This window comes from Macrobrachium nipponense, chromosome 3 (genome assembly GCF_015104395.2).
Source record: "Macrobrachium nipponense isolate FS-2020 chromosome 3, ASM1510439v2, whole genome shotgun sequence".
Lineage (NCBI taxonomy): Eukaryota > Metazoa > Arthropoda > Malacostraca > Decapoda > Palaemonidae > Macrobrachium > Macrobrachium nipponense.
The window spans coordinates 76,502,407-76,521,192 of record NC_087202.1 but is presented as its reverse complement, the minus strand read 5'-3'; positions in this window follow the sequence as shown (position 1 = coordinate 76,521,192).

The following is an 18,786-nucleotide window of genomic DNA, read 5'->3' as shown; positions in this document are numbered from 1 at the left end:
TGTTGCACATATTTGTGATTTCGCTTTGCAACTGTCTCTGGATAAGAATTGGATGCTGCGTCTACCTGTGGCTTTTTTTTTTTTTTTTTAGTAACTACTTACAGATTCTCGGGCATTCCACTGAGGTATGAGAGATGTGTATTTCTGGTGATAGAAGTTCACTCTCGACGTGGCTCGGAAGTCACGTAAAGCCGTTGGTCCTGTTGCTGAATAACCACTGGTTCCATGCAACGTAAAAACACCATACAAACAGACAATAAATACTTACAAATTTAATATTCCGCTGTTTTGTGTTCAACTAAATAATTTCGTTTATGATTGCTAGATGTATCCAGACACGAGTTTTTCTTGTATTATTTATGTTTTTTTTCGCTCAATGTCTCCATTAACAGACAACTTCGTCTTTATTGTTGCAACAATGCAACATTTTTCTGCCTGCTGGATTCTTGAAGGACTCATAATTGCTAGTGTTTTATTTTAATAGTTACTGAATATCTGAATATTTCCTGTTAGATTTGCTATTTGCTCGTCGTTATACAATTCCCGAGATGAATTTACGATGTAGCGCATTTGTTTGTGTTATTTTTGTAGGCATGCAGTAAAAAAAAAAATTCCCATTACTTGGGTTTAGTTCATATTGTTGATAAATATCGCTGAACATGAAAATATCGTTAAGTGGAATATTTACCAGGAGGGTTGTCGCTTATCGATTCTTTAAAAAAAACAACAACTATGGCTTATTGTACTTACTTCTCACTCTCAGTTTTAATTTTGATCTCTGTTTCATAAAGTTATTTCGTGTGTATCTCCTTCCAAACTGTTAGTTACTACCCGGCATGAATATTTGCTGTATGTAGTTTCTTGTCAGGGTTGGTTATTTTTTCTTTTGATAAAAAAAAAAAAATGTTATTTACTTGACTTTTTTTAATTTGTTTTATTTTTCATTTATTATTTTTTAATCTGTTAGGCGTTTTTTCAGTCCTTTTTTTCCTGAAAATGTATTTTATGACAGAATTAGTTTTGATTTATCTTTTAGGTTTCCAGTTCTGGCCTAAAGTATGTACTTGTATTTTTTTATATCAAAATAAATAGATACAGCACAGTTATGCTTAAGTTTTGATTAACCTCCAAACCATGTTTTTCAATTTGTTTGCTTTCAAATAAAAAATATAAAAAAAATCGAAAAAAAATTTTTAATGAAAAAAATCAATGATTCAATCACTTGATTAAATCAGTTTGATTTAATTATTACCAACCCTGCTGCTTTCTAAGGTCTTTGTTATCATATTTACCAAATTATTCACAGATTCCTTTGATTTACATTTTTTGTGTTTAATTGACCATGACATGGCGAATAATCATATTTAGAAATTATATTTATATATATATGCTGATCAACAAAGAACTTTTACATCTGGTTTTATAGATAAACAATTATATATGTATTCCTAATGATGAAGGAAAATATTTTCCTTAATATTTTTTAGATATATTTATATATTAAAATGTATTGCTTCTTAATTATCCTGTTTCATTTGTTGATAATTTTGTATGCAAACATTTACCGAAGTGGTGTTAGTTTTAATTGTATTTAGAGCTTTGTAAGCTTATAAGCTCATGGAAGGGCTGCCCAATACCCATATCCACCTCCCTCCCTCACCCCCCCTTCTTCCAAAAAAAAGAAAATGGGAAATGAAAGCCATTCATTGTTTGGGTAAACGGAAGAAGAAAAAAAGAAATACACTCTGGGCACTACTGTGTAATCATCTGTGAGAAAAACATTATTTTTATTAAGATTCAAAGACTCCGTTCTATCTACGTTTCTTAGGACCCGTCTGCTATAGGAGATTCACATCAACCTTGCATTTGATGTCTAGGCCCGTCCCTTACGACGCTCCTGATTGGCTGTTGATAACCCAATCACAGGGACAAGAAACTCTTAGCCTCTCGAGAGAGTTCACATATGCAGGATGTATGTGCCACCTCTCCTGAGGGATACGTCTTTCAAAAGTTCCCTCAGGAGAAGTGGAACATACATCCTGCTGCCTTTGTGAACTCTCGATGGAAACTGAGAGTTTCCAGGCCTGTGGTTGGCTTATCAACAGCCAATCAGGAGCGTCGTAAGGGACTGATCTAGACATCAGATGCACGGTTGATGTGAATCTACTGTAGAAGTTTTTTTTATTTTTTTTTTCTGCCATTAAAATGTGGAATGGTTTGCTTAGGGGCAGTTGTGTTGTCTTCTGATCTGTCAATGTTTAAGCGAGAAGCAAACTGATTCCTGTTTTTTCTGATGACGTTGTTTGAATTGAAGTGTATCGTCTTTATTTTCCACTCCCTATTCAGTTATTCTTTGGAGCTCTCTTGGGTTCGTAGTCTAATTGACTCTTTCTATAAAGGTTTTCAGCTGAAGATTTTAGAGGTAAAGTTAAGTTTCTTTTGTTTATTTATTCATAACTACACTGTGTGTGTGTGGAGGTAATTTTGATAACGTCGTATCCTTATTCTTACCTATATCTTGACATTAAGCGAAATAACTCCAACAACTTCAAATAGCGGGCATTCAAATTTAGGACACAAGAGGAAGTTAAATTGCCACTGCAACGCCTATGCCCTTAATTCCACCCCCATATATATGCCAAATATATATATATATATATATATATATATACTATATATATATATATGTATATATATATATGTGTGTGTGTGTGTGTGTGTGTGTGTGTGTGTGTGTGTGTGTGTGGGGTCCAACGAAAGCCATTTTTTAAATCAGTAAATTTTAAAATTGTTCGAATGGACATAGTTGACATTTTTATTTTGTATTATTATTATTTTATTTGTATTTATTTATTTATTTATTTATTTATTTATTTGTCTTTCACAGTCATCCTATTAGACTTGGCGGTTTTATAGTGTGGGGTTCCCGATTGCATCCTGTAAATATGGAGAGAAGAGGTTTTGGTGGAGGATGATGCCTTTGATAGAAGGCAGTGGAGGAGAAGGCGCATCAGGCAACCGACCCCTTAATGTAGGAATAACGGTGGGAAAGAAGTTCCGGGTTGCAACCTTACTCATTAGGAGTCCATCACTTTTCTTATATGTTCGCCGTTTCTAGGATCATACTCTTATTCATGAGTCCTGGAGCTACTTCAGCATCTAGTTTTTCCCGGCTCCTTTTCAGGGATCCTGGGATCGTGCCTGGTGTCCCTGTGTTTATGGGTACAATTTCCACTGGCATATCCCATATCCATCCTTCTTATTTTTATTTTCAAGTCTTGATATTTATCCATATGTTCTCTTTCTTTCTCGTCTGCTCCGGTGTCCCATTGTATTGCTACATCGATGAATAATACTTTCTTGTTGGTTTCTTGTTCCATAACGCCATTTGCTTTACCCTTAACTCGTTATTCATTTGTTATTGTTATTGTTATTATTCTTGATTATTATTATTATTAGGAGTAGCAGGTAGTAAGTAGAAACAAACTAGTAGTAGTAGATAGTAGAGTAGTAGTCGTTAGTAGTAGTAGTAAGTAGTAGCTATTCAGTACAGCCAAATAAAGGTTTTTGTTTATTATTATTATTATTATTATTATTATTATTATTATTGAAGAAACAAATCTACAGTTATGTAAATGTACATATATTTAAATTTAAAACTTTAATGATAGCTTTCGGAAATCTGTTCGGTTCCCCTCTTCAGTCATTGAAAAGGGCAGCGAAAACTATCCTTAGAATTTAAAATTTAAATATGTTTATATTTACATAACTGTGGATTTGTTTTCTCCATTTGAAGATTCGTGCTGCTATGAGTATTTTTTAATTATTATTATTATTATTATTATTATTATTATTATTATTATTATTATTATTATTATTATTATTATTATTATTATTATTATTATTATTATTATTATTATTATTATTATACAGAGTAGTAGTAGTGGTGGTGGTAATAGTAGTAGTATAAGGGTCTTTTATCCAGCGCGGTTGAGGAGGTGCAGACATTGTCATTTGTAAAGAGTGCGGACTTACTTGAAAGCTCCTCTACTTTGCTGGTATTATTTGATGTTCCTTTGTGTCATGAAAGTCGGGAGATAAGAGGAAAAATGATTTTCAGTGGAAGCTCTTATCTCTTTTTCTCTTTTCATGGAAAGGAGGCATTTAATTTCCGGCGACTTTTTTGCATCTTGATTTTAAAGTGGAACGGCTGGTGTTGGTCGCAGTATTCTAAGTACTACTACTACTACTAGTAGTAGTAGTAGTAGTAGTAGTATCATGTATCATCGTAATCCCCGTCATCACATTTATTTGTCCCTTAGCCTCGCATTAGTTGGTTTAGTTCGTAACTGCTTTTATTGATTGAATTCATACTTTTTGGAGGTAATATTTGTTGCTACTACTTCGGTGGTAGAGCGCAGGCACACCCTGGTCATTGCTGCCCTGGGACACATGGCAGGGAAGTGTTTTAGGTAGGTTTGTGGCAGGAAGTGTGCCTTGCGTAAGTGGGTGATCTCTTTTTTTTTTTTTTTTTTTTTTTCGTCCAAGACAAATCTTTTTTGTTAACTCTTGTAGAAGGCCGAGAAATAGGACACAAGCATTTTCGCTCCCCCCAGATTAGGGGTGTCGCCCTTTGCACTGAGCTCGTGATTTTTAGCGTCTTGATTTGGGTAAAGTCGTTTGCCAAAGCCCTTCTACACCCCTAGCTAAGGTCAACCACACTGGGCCAGCTGCCAGATACATAATATGTTGCCTTTTTCAGCAGAGGCCCGGTGGCCATTAACGTAACATTGCCACATCTCACACGGGTCCTGCCATTTTAGGACCGAATGCACAACCACTCTATCAAAAGCATGATATATATATTATATATATACATATATATATATATATATATATATATATATATATATATATATCGAGCTACAATGTCCTTTAATATCTAATTCGCTCTACCTCGGAATTAATATATTTTCATATATGCTTAACCGAAGGGGAATTTTTTTCTCGATAATAGATTTGCCTGGACCAGGGCGCGAACCTATGGATCCTTTCAAACCCAGGAACGTCAGTGAAGCTTTACCTACTACACCACCGCGAGAGGTGGTGTAGTAGGTAAAGCTTCACTGACGTTCCTGGGTTTGAAAGGATCCATAGGTTCGCGCCCTGGTCCAGGCAAATCTATTATCGAGAAAAAAATTCCCCTTCGGTTAAGCATATATGAAAATATATTAATTCCGAGGTAGAGCGAATTAGATATTAAAGGACATTGTAGCTCGATATATGTATATGAATCACGGAAATGTGATATGACTTATATATATATATATATATATATATATATATATATATATATATATATATATATATATATATTAATAATTTATTGCCATGATTGCGCATGAAGCTTTACATTGCTACATGTACTGGCGTTTCTTTCAGTTAGTAATGTTTTATTAACTTAGTAAATTCCATGACTATGAGTTTTAGATATAAGCCTTGCTGCACTTTTTATTTATTTTTATTTTTTTCTTAATTGGCGATTTACCTTTCCGCAGTTTTCCAAATAAAGCCACATTTTTTAAAGAAAATAAACCGGTGTAAGTAAGCGTTTGGATATTACCTTGGAGGTCTCAGTACATTAAAAAAAGAGCACCTCTAGACCACCTGGAATTGACTAAGGCAGAACAAATATTCAGGGGTCCCGAACAGCTGCTCGTACGTTCGTTGGTTGCGCAGAGGAAGGAACTTGACAAGAGGATGTGGAGGAGGAAGGGAGTTGAGAGGGGAGACGAGAGAGAGAGAGATAGAGAGAGAGAGAGAGAGAGGGGGGGGGGTGGGGCGATAATGAAGGGTAGAGAAGACGCAATGTCATGTCAAACTGCAGGATGCAGAATATATATATATATATATATATATATATATATATATGTATATATATATATATATATACATATATATGTGATAACGAGGAGCGTCGCCCCCCCCCGCTATTTTCATATTTGGTATGCGTTTAGCCATTGCGGAAGGCGAACTGGTAACACTCAGTCCCTCCCCTCTCTCGCTCTTCTCTCTCTTCCTCTCTCCTCCTCGTCTCTCTCTCTCTCTCTCTCTCAAGGCAAGGTCACTGGCATAGCTTCTCTCTCTCTCTCTCTCTCTCTCTCTTTCTCTCTCCATTATCTAAGGTCACCAAATCAGGGTCGGAGCTACAAAAATAGACAATTATTCAAAGTAAAGTACTAATTGAATGATTCGGGTTCTTACAGGGTAATTAATGGAATGGTAATTCACAGATCAATTAACTCAGATAGCCCCCGGTATTTTAATAGTCTTAATCAGTAATTAGTCACACCAATTATCTCTTCTCCAAAATGTTATAGTTCCCTCCACACAGGACACTTAGTCCCCTCACTAGGACACTTGGTCCCCTCACTAGATCCGCCTGTTTAAAGACAGGAGAACACACTCGTGAGCACACACAATTGTAAAGACAAAGTCAAAAGATTATATGAAATAGAACATCTTTACAAAATGTCTATAACAGAGTAAGCCATATCTTTGGCTAAATCACATAGACTTACCCATTACAGCTTGGAAAATCACACACTTTCACAAATATAACTTTCGCAGATCTATCCCGGCATCTTGCCTTTTCTCCCGTAGCTGTCTCCCTCGTTCTTGGCTAGACCATGCCATTTAGAATGGTCATAGTTCGTACATGTACACATGAATTCACACTCTTCAGAAACTGGTCGCAGCCAGTTTTCAAAGGCACCTTGAACAATAGCCTCTCGAACTCACATACCCACAGAACGAACATTGACCTGCTAAGTAAGCATCTTAGTGTCACACCATCCCAGAAAAGAGATATCAGCTTTCTTAGGTTGTCGCCCGGACTCCGTCTCCATGGGAAGTTAAAAATGATAAGTCTGCCCATTCCTCCTTTCAACATATATATATATATATATATATATATATATATATATATATATATATATATATATATATATATACACACACATATATATATACATAGAAGGCAGAGATGTAGTTGAGTTTAATAGAAGAAAAAATTGACAAACTGGAATAATATTCAAATGTCAGTAGATCTTAAACTTAAGATTCGCATGGTTTGCTAACCAAGTTGGTACGGAAAAAAATCAGTTTCCCAATCAACCATGCTAATGATAAGCAGGACTTGAGCAGTACGGGCTAAAAAGATCAGTCATTGATATTATATTAAAATGTTTTATGAAAATATATTAAAATGTTTTATGAAAAATAATTTCTGCAACCTTCTTTCATTAGAATTGGTAAGCAATGGATATATGGTTACATGATAATAAACACCTGTCTTTTATTTTTAATTTACGCTGGGTATATTTTTAAAATGATGATTTCAAAATATGTGGAAGCTAAGAAATTTTCATCTTTTCATATTGAGAGGTTCTTTTCGCGCATCTTTCCAAGAAACTTTATCATGTCTGTGCAAAGATTATTTATCTAACTGATCGTTTCTTTATCGAAATTAATTATGGAGATCTTGGCAAAACATATTACATTTAAATTAGAATGATTACGCTTCATCCCCACTTCTTTAACACACTTATATATCCGGATATTTCATCTGGAAGAGGCTCCTGAGAAATTGTGTATACGATGTTGGCTTTTCCACCTCCTCCTCCTCCTCCTCCAGCCCTGACATTCTGCAAACAAATCATGCCTGGAATTTATGGTCTGTTGTTGTAGTGCGCTCGTGGGATTTTATCTCGGCGTGGCCTGCATAAATTATATAGTTTTCGTACTGACACTGCCTTCAATGAATGACATGTACACCGAAACATTTTTTGCCTCGAAATTTTTTATTTGTATTTTTATGTCGTCATTTTTTTTTTTTTTTTTTGAGAGGGGTTGGGTGGTACAGTGAATGCAGTCTACGAATGATTTAAATACGAACGCTGCGTTCAGCTCTTTAGCTTTCAGTATTCTTATATATTCTTGTAAATATTTCGTATTGCAAACCGAAGAGAAAATAAATGAAGGAACTCTCCATACAGTTTGGACTTGGAACCATTCGTTTATTTATTTATTTATTTATTTATTTATTTATTTATTTATTTATTTATTTATTTATTTATTTTGGCCTTTATATTCGTATGGTTCCTAAAATGGTAAGCAATAATGAATGACCTTCGACCCTTTAAGAGATGTTTTACCCCTTTGTTCTTAAGGCCTAACACCCCCCCCTCCCACCAATCCTACCCCCTCCATCCTTGCATTAGTTCTTCTTGCCACGGTACTGGGTCGACCATTCCAGTGCTCTCTGCATTCCAAGTGAGATATGCAAAATGATAGCCGTACGTTTTGTTTTATTTAATGCACGGGACAGCATTGAGCACATACGTACACGCCGAAATAAAAGCACAAGAAAGTAAAGAAAAGTCTTATTTTTCTGCTGAAAAGAGTCAGAATAAACTGAAAAGGAAAATTCAGTGGATGAAATATGGTTCTCTGTCCAAATATCGAATCTAGATAGAACTTTTCAGACAATTTTCTCTATTGATCACCTTGAATTATTAATATTATTATTATTCTGTTAGGTCAAATGGTAGAATTAAACGAATTGATTTTATTTATTATTTTCGCTATTTTTCTTATCATCCGCTTCTCTGGTTCAGCGATGCTTCTTAGTAACTGGCCAATATTCATATTGGGAAATTCTGAAAAATGCTGAAGAGGATGTTTTATTCAGAAACAGGATCCTGGTGTCAATTATCTGGTATAGTAGTATTAACAATATACTGGTAAACAGGGATCTTAGTTACAGGTCAAACAGGGGTCGTCATTAGTGCTGGTATTATTTTGTGAGCGTAGGTCAAATCCGGGCTGGGGTCGTCTCTGGTATACAGCTGGTGTTGGTGCTGGTATAGCTTGTGTTATCGTGACGTTTCGACCTCCTCGTAGGTCATCTTCCTGACAAGTCAGTAGTGGGACTAAAGCAAGAGTATTTGTGGCTTAAACCTAAAGCTGAATTCTCGTTGGTTGAGCGGGTTTCAGGAGAAGTCGGGCATCCCACACTGATGATTGCGGTGATTCAGCAATACGAGAGCTGTAGTCATCTATCCAGGGATGGATGTCAGATGTTGGGGATGGATGTCAGAAGTCCTGCCTGCAGCGGGAGTCCTGTCATCCTGTGGAAGCTCCTGATTATTTGGCACTGCTCTGTTGGTGAGTTGCTCACTGCTCACAGGAGGAGCAGTGTGAGAGGGCCTTGCGAGGCACTCGCTCTCTGTATTCATGCACATTCCCTGGTTCATCAGCTTCGTGTACTTCATGCTGAATTGGGTATCTTACTGTTTGACAAGGATGTCAAGGAAGGGGAGATGGCAGTCTTGGCAGTGCTCATATCATACATGTGAGGCAGCTGTAGTCAAGGAATGCACGATGCAGCTGCTGTATCTCATCCTTGGAGTTGGTGCAGAGAAGGTGTCGTTTATGTAACACTTGTACATCCTCAGTTTGCTGGAATTCTGGAAGACCCTATTTCCATTGGTGCCCATGTAGAAATTGGCAAAAAGGACCCCAAGGAGAGATCCCATTGCCACCCTGTCGATCTGGGTGTACATGTGGCTTTGTTGGTTAGAGAAGGGGGCCTTCTTGTTACAGATTTCCAGCATGGCTCGAAGAGCATGCTCAGCGATGTTTAAAGATGGAGTGTCAAGAGCCCTGTAAACACTGTCCAAAATCATCTGTATGGTCTCATCGACGGATGCATTTGCCACGCCCTTCAAGTTCTGCTGGAAATGTGCACCAAGAAGACCCCCTTCTCCGATCACTGCAGCAACTTGTACAACCAGATCGACAGGGCGGCAATATGATCTCCCCTTGGAGTCCTCTTTACCAATTTCTACATGAGCACTATCAAACAAATGGTCTTCTAGAGTTCCAGCAAACTGAGGATGTATGTGCACCTCATCAACAACACCTTTGTCTGCGCCAACTTCCAGGACAAGATAGCGCCGCTGTGACTTGCATTCCACGACCACAGCTGTGACTTGCATTCCACTACCACAGATGCCTCACATTTATGATAGAGCACTGCCAGGACCATCGCCTCCCCTTCCTTGACGTTTTTGTCGAACAGCAAAACACTCTATTCACCACGAAGATGTATATGAAGCCAACAAAAATGGGAATGTACAAGAACAGAGAGAGCGAGTGCTACAAGAGGTATGAATGCTCCACCATCAGTTCCACCTGGAATGAAACACACAGTGAGTTAGAGTACACAGCCCAGGTCCTCATTGATAACGGACACAGCAACTGCTCTGTGGATGAATTGAGAAGGAAGAATATGGAAGTTTGGTACCACCAGGAACCCGGCCCTGCATCCAAGAGTTCATCAAGCTTTTCTACAAGGGGCACTTCCACCGGAGGTACAAGTAGGACGAGCAAGCCCTCAAGAACATCATCAAGGGAAATGTCAGCTCTACTGTTCAAGGCAAAAAGATCAACTTAATGATCTATTACAAAATGAAGACGACAAGCAGCCTGGTGATGAGGAACTACCCGGTGGCCCCTCTGCAGGATCCCTTGAAGAAGAGGAGTGTGGTCTACCGTTACATGTGCCCCATCTGAGGATGCCTTGACAAATACATTGGAATGACCATGCAATTGTCTAAGGAAATCTCCTGTCACGCCCAAGGAGTCATATTCATTCACGCCAGGACTGCCCATAATCTACGAATAAGAAAAAACGATACTATACCTAATATCAAAATCATAGATCAGACAACAGATCCACGACATGTGCACCCCCTGGAAGCCCTCCAAGCAGGAAAGAAAAAAACCTAACTTGAATATTACTCAATAAACGTTTCTGCTCCCCACTGCTGCCTGGAAAGCAGCGAATGACCTCCAGACAGTGCCAAATAATCAGAAGCTTCCATAAGATGACAGGACTCCCACTGCAGGCAGGATTTCTGACATCCATCCCCGGACACACTACTATAGTGCTTGCGCAGCTGATTCCCTGCAGCCATCAGAGTGGGATCCCTGACTTCGCTCGAGACCCGCTCAACCAACGAGAGTTCAGCTTTAGGTATGAGCCAGTATACATACCATCCCGCAGACAAATTTACTTTAGTCCCACTACTGACTCGTCAAGATGATGGCATACGAGGAGGTCGAAACGTCACGATGATACCTGCTATACCAGCACCAACACCAGGTGTATACCGGAGACGACCCCAACCCGGATTTGACCTACACTCACGAAATAATACTAGCACTGATGACAACCCCTGCTTGACCTGAACCTGAGATCCTTGTTTGCCATTATATTGTTAAGACCAGCATACCAGATAAATGACATCAGAATCCTGTTCTTTTAATCAAACACATCCTTTCCAGCATTTTTTAGCCAGGGAAGGAAGCGGATAATAAGAACTATAGAGAAACAATATGTAAAATCAGTTTCCTTAATTCCGCCATTTTGTTTGATAGAATTTGTCTAAAAGAGGGCCTTCTATCAAAATATATTATTATTATTATTATTATTATTATTATTATTATTATTATTATTATTATTTTACCCCTTACAATCATGGATATGGAAAAACACTGAATAGCTATAGCTTGCAAAATTCAAATGTTCTTCAGTAAATAGTGGTTAAAAATGAGTAAAAAAATGAGTGGAGCTGCATATTGTAGAATTATTCTCGCATTTCAAATATAAGAAGAAAGTAGGAATTTCTTTCGAAGTTAAACTGCTCTTCAACATACGAAGATCAGCGTCAATATAATTCGTGTGTCCTCTCGTTTCCTCGTTTATCAACAAAGGGCCTCACATCCGTTTCCTGTGCCTTTGAGAGAGAGAGAGAGAGAGAGAGAGAGAGAGAGAGAGAGAGAGAGAGAGAGAGAGAGAGATAACGGTCCCTTCAGATAAAAAGGAAATATCTCCCTCTTACATAGACTGGTGATTGAAAAGGGCATATTTCTTCAAATGTGACGGAAAAGAAATTGCCAAATATTTGTAGGCGAAATTCTACCGTGCCATCTTTTGCAGATTTCTCGTAATATGGAGGATTTTTATTTTCGAATCTTTCTTGCTTTTCCCTCTTTTCGTGCAGGCGCAAGATGGATATCTCATTTTCGTCTTTCTTTTTTGGGACTGTTTTCTGTAAGACCTTGTGGCATCACTTTTCCCTGGAAAACAGCTATGTCTCTTGAAGGATTTTGCTCACCTACATTTGCTCACCTACACTCGTTTGCGCACGCGTAAAAGACTTTCTCTCTCTCTCTCTCTCTGTTTGTATTATATATATATATATATATATATATATATATATACTATATATATATATATATATATATATATATATATATATATTATATATATATATCATATATATATATATATATATACTATATATATATATATATATATATATATATATATATATATATATATGATAACTATATATATAATATATATAGCCTGTGTGTTTTAGTGGTTGGACGGGTGTATATGTAATTTGATAGAGGTTCTTGCAACGTTATGCATATGTAGGATGCAGTTTGTCGTATTTTTGTAATATGTTAACCTGTTTTGTCTTTATTTTATCAGCTTAGGTAAATCTTATTTTTCTTTGTATTCTTTACTTTCAATTTAAAGTTTATTTGTCTGGCATTTCCCGTATGAGTACATGCAACATTCGAATAATAAGAATATTTGCATTTAAAACATTAAAATGCGTATTTCGCCAGCCATATGCATGTCTTGTGCGACATGCTCTTTGATTAGTGTAAAATATCGGTTTTTATCTACATTTACGATTTTTATCCACAAAATTTGTTAATGTTGCTGCCATTTCATTGTACAGTGCTCTTCCTTATCATTATTTCCTTATTACTAGCAGTAGTAGTTGTAGTAGCGATAGTGGCATTATGAGTAATGCTGTTAGTTGTTATTATTTTCAATACAACTATCTTTCACATGAAATATTTCTCAAAGACCATCAACTCGAGAATGAAAGTTTGAAGGTCCATACGTAGAAAAAAGCAAACCCTTGTAGAAGAAATTAAAATAATTAATGTTAACAATGTGGACATTACTGATGATTTATTAGTCATGTAAAAATCAAACCACAATTGTATATTTTTAGCAGATTAGTATAAACTCAGACAAACTTAGTGACAAATGCCACTTGTTAAGTCACCTCTTTTGCCGACGTCAGCCATCCTGGGGTTAAACTGTTCTTTATTGCTAAGCTTTGGAATTCGCTGACTGGTTCCGTGTGCCTTGTCAACCTTAACCTTCAATCTTGAAGAGGTAGCTAGTGCTGGGTTAATCATTACTCGTTTTTTTTTTTTTTTTTTTTTTTTTTACACCTCGTAATTTCTATCTTGTTTGTCATCAGACTTTTGAAAAAAAATTCACCTAAGGACTGGTATGATATGGCTGCAAAGATATATATATAATATATATATATATGATATATATATATATATTATATATATATATATTTATATATATATATATTATATATATATATATATATATATATATATATATATATATATATAGTATATATATATATATATATATATATAGTATATATAGATATACTATATATATAATATATATATTATATATATTTATATATATATATTATATATATTATATATGTATATATATATATATATATATATGATATATGTGTATATGTATATATATATATATATATATATATTATATATATATATATATATATAATATATATATATATAGAATTATATTGTATTTCGTTGTTATAAACATTCGACTGAAAAATACCTTTTATTGCTTACAGAGGCACTGTAAGCAATAAAATTGCATTTCTTTATGATTCAGATTTATTATCTTGATATCAGTAATTTTTATGTAGTTCATTTTTATAATTATAGTTCAGTTTGAAAGAGTTAGCAAATAAAGTAGTTTTCATACTCTTAATTCATTCTTTACACATAAAATTGGCTCCTATATCATTTTACAGAAAGAATGATTATTGGTACATATCGTCCAAATAGGTCATGCATATTGCGGTTATAAGAGTACATATATACCTACATGGTGATGCGGGTATCTAGTATCAGATTGAATTATTCGTGGAATAATTAAAAAGGAATTAAATTCTGTATTAAAAGTTAATATCGATGTATCTCTGATAATTTGATTTTTTTCCCTTAATCATAAAGAGACTCATCATGCCATGAAATGGAAATATCTGTCAGAAACAGATAAGGTTTTCCCGACGTTTTTTCATCTTTCACTTGTCAAAAAAATGGACTCCTTGTCGCATTGTAATTACAGATGAAAATATGAAAAAAAATCTTTATTTACCAGTCGGAGGCCATTCTTATTTTAAAATGATCGCTTTCTCATTAACTTTTAATTTTTCATTTTTCTTCAACATTGCAGATCTTGAATTAGGCATACTGAAGCTAATTTCCGGTGGCATAAATGTTGAAATTTTAGGAAGATAAAGATTTGTGTAATGAACATTTCAAGTTGTTTATCATCTGAAAAGTTTATCATCTGAAAATCTCTAGTCTTTGGATGGAGGGATTCGGTGACTATCTTTCACTCTAAGGCCAGATTTTGGAGGGATTCGGTGACTATCTTTCGCTCTAATGCCAGATTTCGGAGGGATTCGGTGACTATCTTTCACTCTAATGCCAGATTTCGGAGGGATTCGGTGACTATCTTTCGCTCTAATGCCAGATTTTGGAGGGATTCGGTGACTATCTTTCAATCTAATGCCAGATTTTGGAGGGATTCGGTGACTATCTTTCACTCTAATGCCAGATTTTGGAGGGATTCGGTGACTATCTTTCACTCTAATGCCAGATTTTGGAGGGATTCGGTGACTATCTTTCACAATAATGCCAGATTTTGGAGGGATTCGGCGACTACCTCTCTCTCTAATGCTAGATTTTGGAGAGAATCGGTGATTATCTTTCACTCTAATGCCAGATTTTGAAGGGATTCGGTGATTAGCTTTTTAATGCCAGATTTCGGAGGGATTCCGTGACGATCTTTCAATCTAATGCCAGATTTTGGAGAGATTCGGTGACTATCTTTCACTCTAATACCAGATTTTATAGTTAATCGGTGACTATCTTTCAATCTATGGCCAGATTTTGGAGAGATTCGGTGACTATCTTTCACTCTAATACCAGATTTTATAGTTAATCGGTGACTATCTTTCAATCTATGGCCAGATTTTGGAGAGATTCGGTGACTATCTTTCACTCTAATGCCAGATTTTGGAGGGATTCGGTGACTACCTTTCACTCTAATGCCAGATTTTGGAGAGATTCGGCGACTACCTTTCTCTCTAATGCTAGATTTTGGAGAGATTCGGTGACTATCTTTCACTCTAATGCCAGATTTTGGAGAGATTCGGTGACTATCTTTCACTCTAATGCCAGATTTTGAAGGGATTCGGTGATTAGCTTTTTAATGCCAGATTTTGGAGGGATTCTTTGACTATCTTTCACTCTAATACCAGATTTTATAGGGATTCGGTGACTATCTTTCAATCTATGGCCAGATTTTGGAGAGATTCGTGACTATCTTTCACTCTAATGCCAGATTTTGAAGGGATTCGGTGACTACCTTTCACTCTAATGCCAGATTTTGGAGGAATTCGGTGACTATCTTTCAATCTGATGCTAGATTTTGGAGGGATTCGCTGACTATCATTCACTATCATTTTGGGTTTTTTCCTTGCCTCTGTTTTCCCATCATAATAATTTAATTGACAGTTCTTTCGTTTCTCTCAAAAGATTGCGCACCTACTGTTACTGTCCCCACTTTATAATGTACGTTTTTCTTCTGAATTAATTGTTGAGTGTAAAGTCTGCTGCATGTATTATTTCCTTTACATGATGCGTATCATGCATTAGATAGATAAGCTAGTTTTTCTCTGATAGTCTTTACGTATCCAGAAATACTCAAGGCGTACGAGAACTTTTCAACTTCCTAAAGTAATTAACAGGTAAAGAGAACGTTCAAGTTATTAAAAAGAAGTAAAAATATTATGTACCGTGAAATCTTGTACGAGTAATAGCGAAATATGAGATTTGAAAATGACCTACCTCGACGATCTTGTGAAGGTTAGATTTACGTCATAAAGGAACACTGCCCACCATGTGGGATCAGGAGAGCCATTCACCGCCCTGATGAGAAATCAGGAAATGATAGCGAGGGAGAAGATTGGTTTTTATGTCCTACTTAGAAAAGTCAAGAGAGGGACTGCCAAAAGATAAAGTAAAAGTGAAAGTTTTGTCGAAGCTTCAAGGTATTTTATACTGAACAGGGTATATATATATATATATATATATATATATATATATATATATATATATAAATACACATACATACGTATATACACTTACATACATATATATACATACATAGTATATATAATGAACAAAGTTACAGCCAGGAAGGGAGATTGAAACACTGGAGATGTTAAGTACTATAGTCTTTTTACCAAGACATGGCCACAGCAACTAAATAAAATATATATATATATATATATTTATATATATTATATAATATTATAATATATAATAATATATATACATATATACGTGTGTGTGTGTGTGTGTGTGTGTGGGTGTATAATAGCTTGCTTCTGTATATCTTTAGTTGCTGTGAGCATGTCTTGGTAATAAGAAGTACTTAGCATCTCCAGTGTTTAAATTTTCCTTCGTGGCTGTAACTTTGTTCATACAATCAGCATGTTTTTTATTTCTTCATGATTTAAAATCAAACACACACACACACACACACACACATATATATATATATATATATATATATATATATATATATATATATATATATATATAATATAATATCTGAGTATTTAAAATATAAGTTCTTAGATAGGATAAGTGAATTATGAGTTGAAAAGTGAGGAGCGTTCAGGTGTTGTAAACGCTTAGCAAAGGTGAAAACATGGATTTAGCTTGTTTCGAGATCGACTGATCATATAGAACGATTGGAGCATGACAGTAGGTTGGTGGAAAGAGTCTACAGGAATATAAGTCAAGGAAGACACAGAAAGTGGCCAGGGAGGATAGTTACGACGTTTAAATTTTGTGCATTTTGAGTAGGTATTTTGAGAAATTATTTTCGTGCAAGTTATTTTCTTTGAAAGTTCACTCATGATTCAGTGACTAAAGTATGAATGTGACAGGAAATAGCTGAAATATCTTAAAACTGAAGGGTTTAAACTATACCGTTAATGCGTGATTTTTAATATGTATATTTATACACAAACTATATCACTATATATATATATATATATATATATATATAATATATATATATATATATATATATATATATATATATATATATATATATATATATATATATATAATATAAGGTTTAAGCTAAGGAAGGCAACCATTTCTCTCTTCCCCTGTATCTGATGGCGTTTCTTATGTCTCCAGGTGACTTCAACTTAGCCGATTTTCCTTTTTTCCTGTTTTTTTTTTTTTTTTTTTTTGTCTTTCACTGGCAACACCTGGTGCATCCTGTCAATAATTTTTCATGCCCAGAATAACTGGCTTTTGCTTATAAGTTTTTGTCTTATGCATGCAAGAGAATGAGAGAGGATTGTCAATTCGTGTTTTGATTATATGACATAATTTATATTTTGCTAATTTACCATCATTTCAAATTAAGTGCATTGATCTGTGGAAACTTTATTCATAACTGCAGATGTTTTTCGTATCTTTTATACCTGCAAGGTAAACACTCTGTGTGTGTGTGTGTGTTTTAATTGTTATATGACATAATTCATATTTTACTAATTTGCCATCATTTCAAATTAAGTGTATTGATCTGTGGCAACTTGATTCATGACTTAAAATGTTTTTGGTTTCTTTTAAACCTGCAAGGCAATCTCTCTCTCTCTCTCTCTCTCTCTCTCTCTCTCTTCTGTGTGTGTGTGTGTCCATCTTTCCCCAACCTTGCGTGATCGTATCTTCTAATATTTTTTTTCCACTTGTGTTTTGCTGTTTGCCGGATACCGGGTTCGCTTCTGTCACAAAAATAAGGTGCTTCCTATCGGAGAACTGCATCACTGAGATTTCGTTCTCTCACGGATGTCTGTATTTTTCTTCTGTCTGTTTGTCACTATTTTTGCCCAGGCATATGTGTCTGTGGGTTTTTCTTTTTATGTATAACTCTGTATTCTTATCTTCATGTGTTTCAGTATTAAAATTTAATTTGCTTGTATTTCGCTTGTTCGCTATGTATACGTCAGTAACTATTCAAAACAGGAGTACTATATAAAACAAACCTCCAGGAGACAATGAATAGAGCAGCAAAAATTTAAACACATTTATTATTATAATCACAACCGTGTCTCAATAATGTTACGATTGAAAAATTAGTGATGCCACCCAGATGCGGTGTCCATGGCACTGGACCCCATGCCCCCTCGTCTTGAATCTCTCACAACCTATCCAGAAAAATTTACTACCATAAACATAACGAGACCACACACACACACACACACACACACACACACACACACACACATATATATATATATATATATATATATATATATATATATATATATATATATATATATATATATATATATATATACACACAACCCTATCAACACAGATTCCGACCACATAACTCCTAGCAACTTAATTTCGGTTAAATCAATCTTTATGGAATAAACCCTGACGAGAATATGCAGTCATGAA